This window comes from Aquila chrysaetos, chromosome 21 (assembly GCF_900496995.4).
Source record: "Aquila chrysaetos chrysaetos chromosome 21, bAquChr1.4, whole genome shotgun sequence".
In the NCBI taxonomy this organism is placed as follows: domain Eukaryota; kingdom Metazoa; phylum Chordata; class Aves; order Accipitriformes; family Accipitridae; genus Aquila; species Aquila chrysaetos.
The window spans coordinates 957,534-966,255 of record NC_044024.1 but is presented as its reverse complement, the minus strand read 5'-3'; the positions used below and the strand labels follow the sequence as shown (position 1 = coordinate 966,255).

The window sequence follows — 8,722 nt, the reverse complement described above, 5'->3', positions numbered from 1 at the left end:
TGCGGTCTCTACCAGAGGCACCAGGGATGCTGTCCCTGCACACGGCGGGGGGGATGCTGTCCTCTGCCAACTACTGCTGCTCTGTAACAGCCCCTCTGCATTGGCGGGTGCCTGGGTGTTGGTCAGTGCCAGGGATGGGGCAAAACCGATAGAGGTGCAAAGGTTGGACTTGCAGGATTTTCACTGACCTGTGACCAAAAAAAAGCATTTCAATTATAGTCTGCACTTCTCCCCTCCTGGCAGCCCAGCCCAGCTCAGGACCAGCCATCAGAGGTTTGGGCAGATGCTGTGGTCACAGGCCAAAGCATCTTCGTTAGGTGCCCCCAGCCAGGCTTGTCCGTGATGGCTCCAGACAGGGGCCTCGGAGGAGCTCAGAGCTCAAGTCTGGGTTTCTCCCAGTTGGGGGGGGGGGGGGGGAGCAGTCCCAGGGGATGTGGGAACTGCTGCATTTTGATGCTTTCAGAAACCTGTTCTTGCAAATCCAGCTCTGTGCAACAGGGGACACAGAGGGGGTGACCGGTGCGACTGCTGGGGCTGCGGTGGCAGAAAGCACCTGTCTGTGAAGCGGAGCAGGAGGAAGAAGCTGCTGCGCAGCCTGAGCCTTCTGCTGCTTTAAGTGATGCTTCTGATGTCCTCGCTTTCTCACTGCCTGAAACCTGTTTGTCTATTAGGCCGTTGCCCTTCCTCCCACCCTCCTGCCCGAGGAAGAACAGGTCAGGCTGCTCCGAGTCTTGCATCTCTGCTGTTTTGCTGAGAGGAGTAAAGGGGCAGGGGAATTACTGGGTTTGTGCGCAGCCTCCGCGCAGCCTAAGACTTTCTGCTTTGCTTTGCTTTGCTTTACCCTGCAGGGTCTTGTTCCTCTCATAAGTGCATGTACTTCTCGTAAGGTGCCTTGTGGCCTCAGGGCATGTGTGCTCTCATGTCTCATGTTGCTGTGGTCTCCTTGAATGAGAGCAGTGAGGTTCGGGTTTGAGATACACGGCAATGAGCTTCATCTTGCACTCGCTGCTGCAAAGGAGTCGGTCCCAGGGGTTCCTGCAGCTCCCCCCCAGCCCCGCCTTGGTTCGTGCGGTGTAAGTGGCTGCAAAATCCTCTTCTCTTTACAAGCACTTGCACACTTGCTCTGCAGAGCCCCGACTGCCTCCCAGCACCCTGCGATCAGCCCTGGATGGCCCCAAATCACTTGCTCTTGCTCGCTGAGTGGTTTAATGGAAATTCAGCCAAGATCATTTTTCTGTGGCCACAGGGTACACGGTACTACCTTAGATGGCACATTTAGTTTCTGCAGGATCCAGCGAAGCCAAACAGCCCTCTGTCAGCTTTAGGAATTTATGAGACCTTTTCATGCCTTGGGGAGCCCAGGGCCACGCTAACACAAGAGCAAGGGCCAGCGGATATAAATTACCATGAGCTCCACTGGCTCCATCTTACCAGCAGAGAAACCAGCCCCTTGGCTTTGCGCTCTTCTCACTGGCCACAAATGAGCAGCGTGCGGGTCCCTTCAGCACTGGTTCTGTTTTGGGCCCATACTGGGCTAGAAAGAAAGTCTGGGAAGTGTGCAAGTGTGGAAAAATCTCTATCTATATACGTGAGATATATAGATACATATGTGTGTGCGTGTTTATAAAAATGTTTAGCAGAAGCCAATACTTGATCCAGCACAACCTCCAAGTGTTAATCATAATAAATAGGAAAGGGAAATAATTGCTGTCAATAAGGAGGGAGGTGTTGCTGTGCCGGTGGGGTGCAAGGTGGCGAGTGGCTGAGCCCTGTGCTTGAGCCCCCTCCTCTCCGCTCCCTCCCCAGCCCAAAGCTCTCCAGGGCTGCCCCGCTGCTGCTTTTGCAGCTCTTGCAGGGACAGCAGCCCCCAGCCCACATTTGGCCCCCTGCCCCACTGCTGCCTCCCATCACCCGTGGGCTGGAGCACCGGCAGTGGGTAGTTGTGCCCGTGGGCAGGGAGCTGCCACTGCCCGCTGCCTGCCAGCCCTCCTTGTCCCCACGGCAGCCGGGGGAAGCATGACCAAGCACTGCCAGAGAGGGCTTAACCATCTCAGTAATTACACCGGCTCCCCAAAGACCACGGCCTCTTGAACTATAGCCGTTACCCGATGATTCGTAAAGACTCTTCGGGGACTCGGAGAGGACCGTTCAGCCATAATTACCCTGGCTGCCTGCCACCGCCGGCCCGCCATCGGGTGCCAGGGGACCGCACGGCATCGTTCCAATTAAGCGACGGGAAAGCGCGCGGTGTTTGCTGTGCTCCCCGCGTGAGATGGGGAGGGAAACGCAGCGCCGGCCAAGCCCCGGCTTGGCCGTGCCGTGGGGAGAGGGGGACCTGGGGGGGTGGACGCACAGTTTCGTTAGCGGGGAATAGGCACAAGGCGTTTTATGACTAGCGCCTATTCCCCGCTAACGAAACGCAAAGAGCACCTTTCACTTTTTCCCATTTTGGACCCATAAAACAGGCGCTGACAGAATTATTTGGCAGGGTGCAGGCAGCAGCCTGGGGCTGAGTAGGTGGCCCCGCGATGCCGGGCTGTCCTGCCTCGTGTCCCGCACGGCTCCCATGGCCCTGCAGCAACCCTGGTTATGGGAGCATAGAGCAGAGGAGTGGGAAGAAAGGGTGCCTTGCTCTGCGATGGAGGGATGTGTAATTTTATCACACATTACAGCATTTTGCCCTGGCAGCTTGTCACCAGCCAGGCTGTTAAAATTCCCTTGAAAAATGAGGGATCCATGGCAAATTACTGATTATAGGACAGTGTCGTGGTTTAACCCCAGTCGACAACTAAGCGCCACCCAGCCACTTGCTCTACTCCCTGCCGGTGGGATGGGGAAGAGAATTGGAAGGGTAAAAGTGAGAACATAGCCCCATACTAGCTACTATGAAAAAAATTAACTCTATGCCAGCCAAAACCAGCACAGATAAGAAAGGTAATCTGGCTATGCGTGATTGATCGCTTTGATACTCTAGAAAAGCCCGGTGAGAGATGTAGAGATAGTGCCATGTCGTATTAACCGTACAGACAGCAGCACCAGCATGCAGTGATGAGGGTATTCGGAGGCAGCAGCAAGACAGACAGAGCGAGCACAGTGCATCTGAGTGATAGCAGACGGCTGCATAGAGAGGCTACATCACCTACATGACGAGAGGACAGATGGGAGCTGGTAGTTTTTAAGGGAGCTCCGGGAGTCCTCCTTACATTTGTGTTTGGAGCGTGAATCATGCAGCAAGCTTGCCGGTTGCTGCATCCCACTCTGCCAAGCTGCTCAGGTTGTCCTCGGTCCTTCTGCTTGGGAAGGGGACAGGGACAGGGAGGCTTTGACCGCCTGTGCCACGGCTTGCGGATGCTCAAGCCCCAGCTGCCAGCAGGAGCTGTACGTTGGTCCTACCCCCTCCCCAGTGCTGCATTGTGGAGAGAGCAAGAACAGGGGATGGGAGGGCAGGAGCTGCAGGGATTGCAATGCTTTACCTGGCTGTTACATTACATCCCTCCCAACATCAAGAAAGGGCATCAACCAGACAGCCAAAGGAAACGGCATCAAAAGGAAGAGTGGGTCTCTTGGAGATGTTAAAATAAGTCAGGAATAAAAGGCACTTGTGGAAATTCAGTGTGCCGTTTCATATATTTGACCACACCAATTCTTAACAAAAGAAAACCCAGGCTCATTACATAGAAACATCAAACCAGCCAAGATAATTATCTCTAATTAGTGCTAATTTAAAAGTGAGGTCTGTTCTATAGCTGGATTGTTGCATATTTCATTAGTTCATTAGATGCTGAGCAGACAACGCAGATAAGAGAATTAGTTCATTGGGATGATATAAATTTCATCCTCCCTTCACCAGAAACAGCTTGGGGGTCCATCTTCACAACACAAATGATGTGCTGGGCAACATAGCCCAAACAAACCGACCCAGATGACTCAGTGGTTCATCCTCTGGGGAAAGTTCACTGAATACTGTATTAACTTTGCAGAAATAAAAAAAAAAAAAAAAAAGAGGGAGAGAAACAAGCATTTTGTCAGTCAATGTTATTATCTCACTGTCTCTGCAAATATCAGTCAATTAATTCCAGGTCTCTTTCCGTGCCTGGATGGGGAAGAAAAATGCCGTGCACTTCAGATTCACCCCCGTGAAAGTGAAAAGTCACCAAAGCGGGGAGCGAGCTCCAGCTGAGGATGTGCCTCGGGCTGCCGTCCATCCTCCCGCAGGCAGCGGGGAGGGGGCAGAGCTGCACCCCTTCGGCGAGCCCGGCCGTGCCCACTGGCGGTGTGGAGTGCACCTCCTGTGGGATTTTGTCTGTAGGGGCCAGCAGAGGATTTTCCCCTTCTCAGGGCATGCCGGCCACCTAACTGCCTCCACTGCCCGGCAGGCTCTGCAGAGCTCAGCTTCACTGGAGATGACTGATGCAGGGGCTGGTCCCACACTGGGGACCGTGCTGGGCAGGTACCAAGACCCTGGCCTGGCCTCGTCATGGGAAGAAGACTTTGACACACATGGGTGACCCTCCAGGTTCTGCACACCCGAGGTCTGGATGAAACGGGGTGACAAGCATCGGTCCTGTCTTGCTCCAGGTGATCCAAGTCTACCTGCTCTGGCCCTTTGGGTTTCATTCCCATGACCAGTCTTCTTCATCCCCTTTTCCACCTCTTGCCAGGCTGGTTTGCTCCAAAGGAGGTCCTTCCTCTGGCCACCACTAAACCGCAGCCTTCAGCCGTGCCTCTCACCCTGCTGGGAAGCATCCCAGTGCCAGGCAGGGTCTCTCCCCGCAGAAAGGGGATGGGCAGCCGTGAGCCCGGCTCTGCGGGTTCACTTCATCTCCAGCTCCACTCCCCGAGCCAGGGCTTGGCAGCTAATTCTGTTACTGGGGAAACAAACAGCTGGTTTGGGAAATGTTGGGTTTTCAAATGTCCGCTCAGGCTTGCTGCAGAGCTGGGTGCCGTGGCACTTGCAGGCAGCCCGGAGGGGCAATTCTGAGTGATACGTGCAATGATACCAAAAAAGGACCACGTAACAATGGAGATTTCTAACTCAATAGAGCTGTGCCTCATACAGATCAGTGGCATTGTCTTTTGTAATAAACATAAATGCCAACTATTCCCTGAAGAGCATCTGGAGGAGACGGTGCTGTGATGCTGATGTGTCGCACATCTTTCCCTAGCAGCTTCTCATGCAGAAGCCCCTGGATCAACTCTCACATTCTTGAACCATTTACCGCCTGCCACAATCCTGCCTGGCCCAGGGAAGCTGTGACTTATGAGATGAAGAGCAAAAATTGGCACTTAAGTGATGATGTGTGAGCAGGAATAAAGCATTTGACTTTCAGATCCACTTCAAGATTGCAGGAAAATAACCCTTTCCGCTTGTAAACTATACATGGGCGAGGATCCTTGCGAGACAATAAAATACCCCTTCTCTTCACACTGCAGGTTTTTAATCAGATTAACCTGACTTTATGAAGCTTTCAGCTGCAACTGCCGGTGGAGTGAGGGCCCAGCTCAATGCAAGATATTGTCAAGCAAAAGGCAGGGGAACTTTTAATCCTCAAGAAGTTACTGAGCAGGAATACAGTAATTGAAGAAAGTTACTGCAGGTGTTTGAAGCTATAATTAATCTCTGAGAAAGAGAGGAAAGCTTCAAGTTCTTTGAAGGAGCAAACTTTGGAGCTTTAAAGCATTTCAGAAGAGTAAATTGAAGGGGGATGATATATGCAAAGGAAGAAACGCTGCCACAAAGTGCAGTTACAGGTGGTAGGTTTGGGAAATCTGGAGAGAAGAGAAGCTGGGGCCGGGGGGGACAGTGGGAAATCCCTCCTGGTACCCTGGAGTGAAGGAACCCAGGAAACGAGTACAGTGATGGGAAGGCGTGGTAATGACTCCACAGGGGGCAGGAGGCTAATTGAATCATCCAAAAGTGCCATTTATCAGCATGTTCCAGGAGTCGGACCCAAATCCCAGCTTTGATTAGCTGTGAGGCTCCTGAGGCCAAAATATTGTTTATTCTCAGAAGTGCCGCTGGAGAGGCCGGACATGGCTAAATGAGTACACACAAGACAGGCAACAGGAGACAGCATGTGTGTCACTGAAAACAGCATCAGAAGAGACCAGGTACAGTACCCAGAAGAATCAATTAGTTAATGGCTGCCATTACAGACAGACAAGAATTGTGGAGATTTAATGAACAGTAATTTAACTTATTGATTAATCAGAAAGCATTCCATTCTTGCTAGTGCTTGCCTTATTAAGCAGGCATCTCCTTCCTGACTGGTCCCTGCTCTCCCTCACTGCCGACTGGTGCAAAGAGCAGGAATTTGGGGAGCAGGAGCTCAGGGAACTGGCACAGTGACAGTCATTTGCCTGAGCATCCTCTCAGTCGCATTCACACAACACTGTCCCGAGGGCTGCCTTGTTCCTTCTGCCTCTGAGTTTCCCCATCCTCCCCAACAGATTACCCAGAAAACTGCTGCCTTCTATGTAGGGGTCTCCTTTACAGCACTGCCTGCTCTCACATGGGGTCTTGCCTTCACCCTCCTGTCTAGGAGCCTTCCAGCAGCTGATAGGCAAAGCTCTGCATGTGCTCCCTCATCTTCACCCTATGAGAAGATTCACATGTACAAAAGCACTTGATTTCATATAATTTCATATAACCCTGGCCGAAGGAAGGGACACCAGGTACAAGCTGGGGAAAGAAGCTGCTCCACAACTCATTCCTCCTTCCCTCCTACCATCCTCTAACTGATGGGCTCCCACCCCCACAGGACACAGTCCTGCCCAGCGGGTCGACAACTAAGCCGGTAGCAGAGCCCAGGACTTGGGCCTCTGATGTCTGCAACCCTAATATAAAAAAGACAACCTCAAAGATCATTCGAGATATGGATCTGGTTGATGCTCTGCCCTACCCACAGCTCCATGTCTCCCCGGTCCCCATGCCACTGTTCTTCATCCAGGTGCTTCTGCTCCCCCCGGGGTATGGTATGGGCCCCCTTTCTGCCCCCCATTATCCCTCACTCTGTGTCTCCATCAGCTGTCACCAGAAGTAATGTTTAGATTTCATGCTCAATATTCTTGATGCAAGTCAAACATCAAAACCTCAGCAGGGTGCCTGGGAAAATCTAAGTGAGAATATCAGAGGAATCTGTTTCTACAAAGCAAAAGAAATCAACAAAGGCTGTGTTTGGGGATTTTTTTTTTTCATCCTGGACCATACATACAAATAATAAGTTTAGACTTGTTTTTTTTTTATTATTATCACCCTTTCTGATATCAATCTCTCCTTTTCATTATAATAAATATTGATTTGTGCTGTTAGAAAACAACTTCTCTTATCTGCTGCTTATCTTTCCGCAGGCGCGGCAGTGGGGACGTGGACAGCAGGATTCATCATCCCCAGGAACAACCGTTCTGCTCATCCCCACCACCCCTCCACCAGCACTGGAGGGCCACAGAGCCAGGTTAAGTTATATGTTGGGTTCATCTGTATGGAGCTGGGCAGCTGGATCACAGCTGTGATCCTCTGTATCTGGAGGAATGGTTAAAATAGTCCCCCGAAGTATTCCTTCTTTCCTTCACTCTCCTGCCATAAGGCAGGACAAACACCTTTACACACTGCTGATGACAGTTTTTCTTGTTGATGAACATTTTCCTACTCCAAGGCATCTTTGGGGTAATGGCTTCGTTCCTTCGGTGTGTCTGTATAGTTCCCAGCGCAGCTCTTGTGCCACGTTAATTATCTTCCACATGGAACTTGTTTTGTGCCAGCAGAAATGTACTCAGGGTAGTATAAGAAGTGAAATAAAAATGGCTCCTTTCCCCAAAAGAGCTCTCTGGTTATACAAGATGGATCAGCAAAACCCAGAGCAGAGGGAAGGATAACACCATGGGCTGGTTTGTAAAGTCAGCCCTCTGTGAGCATCCCAGCAGTAGTTCAGCTGTAACATGGGTGTAGATTTGGAAAAGGGGACAGTTGGGAGACCCCAGAGAAAAGAGCATCAGCTGGGAAAAAGCACCAAGCAGCTGGGAGGAGGAAGAGGGGGAGGAGGGGACGGAGGCAGTCAGAGCTGCGTATCCCTGAGCACTGGGCTCAATCTGCAGCCAGGAGGAACCTGTGCCCTGCTCCCGTGGGAGAGCCATGGCACTGCTGCTCGGTCATCACCGTCCCGCCATCCCCAAAGCAACGCACCCGCAGAGCTGGTTCTAACGTGGGACACTGCAGACGAGGACCCCCATCACCAGGAGGGGGGACGTGAGGGTCCACGCTTCTGCCCAGGCAAAGCCCTGCTGGGCTGGGGGTGCTGATGCAGAAAATGCAATTCCAGCCCCGCAAATCCCTGCACTGCCTTTGCTGGAGGCTGGGGAAGAGGAAGAGCAAAGAGGGGGTTTTGGCAGTCCAAAGATTTCCAGTCTTTGCTTGGCATGAGAAAAGCATTTACCCTCGTATGTCACTACTTCCAGACTTAACCATGAGTACAGCCAACATCATTTTCGTGAGATGTCAACAAGATCTACATGAATAAAGTATAACAATGTTTTCTTCAAATCCAGGGAGTCCTTTTTAAAGCCAGAGCCTCAGTTCAGAGCACCTGCCAGCCTCAGAGCAAACCACAGGCAATTTCTGCTGGGGAAAAAACCAACAACCCTACTTGTTTCCTTACCTATCTTTGCCCTTAGGAACTCTCAGGCTACACCTGAGCCGGGGGGGGGCAGGGAGGGAGGGATAACA

At 51.8% G+C, this 8,722-nt stretch overlaps 1 long non-coding RNA gene across 1 annotated transcript; it reads left to right on the top strand.

Moving 5' to 3' along the window:
- The first annotated feature begins 528 nt into the window (after positions 1–528).
- Positions 529–7,838, top strand: LOC115333938. The gene is made up of 2 exons (XR_003920961.1): positions 529–616; positions 7,351–7,838. It is a non-coding gene; the product is annotated as an uncharacterized LOC115333938 (long non-coding RNA).
- The last annotated feature ends 884 nt before the right edge of the window (positions 7,839–8,722 follow it).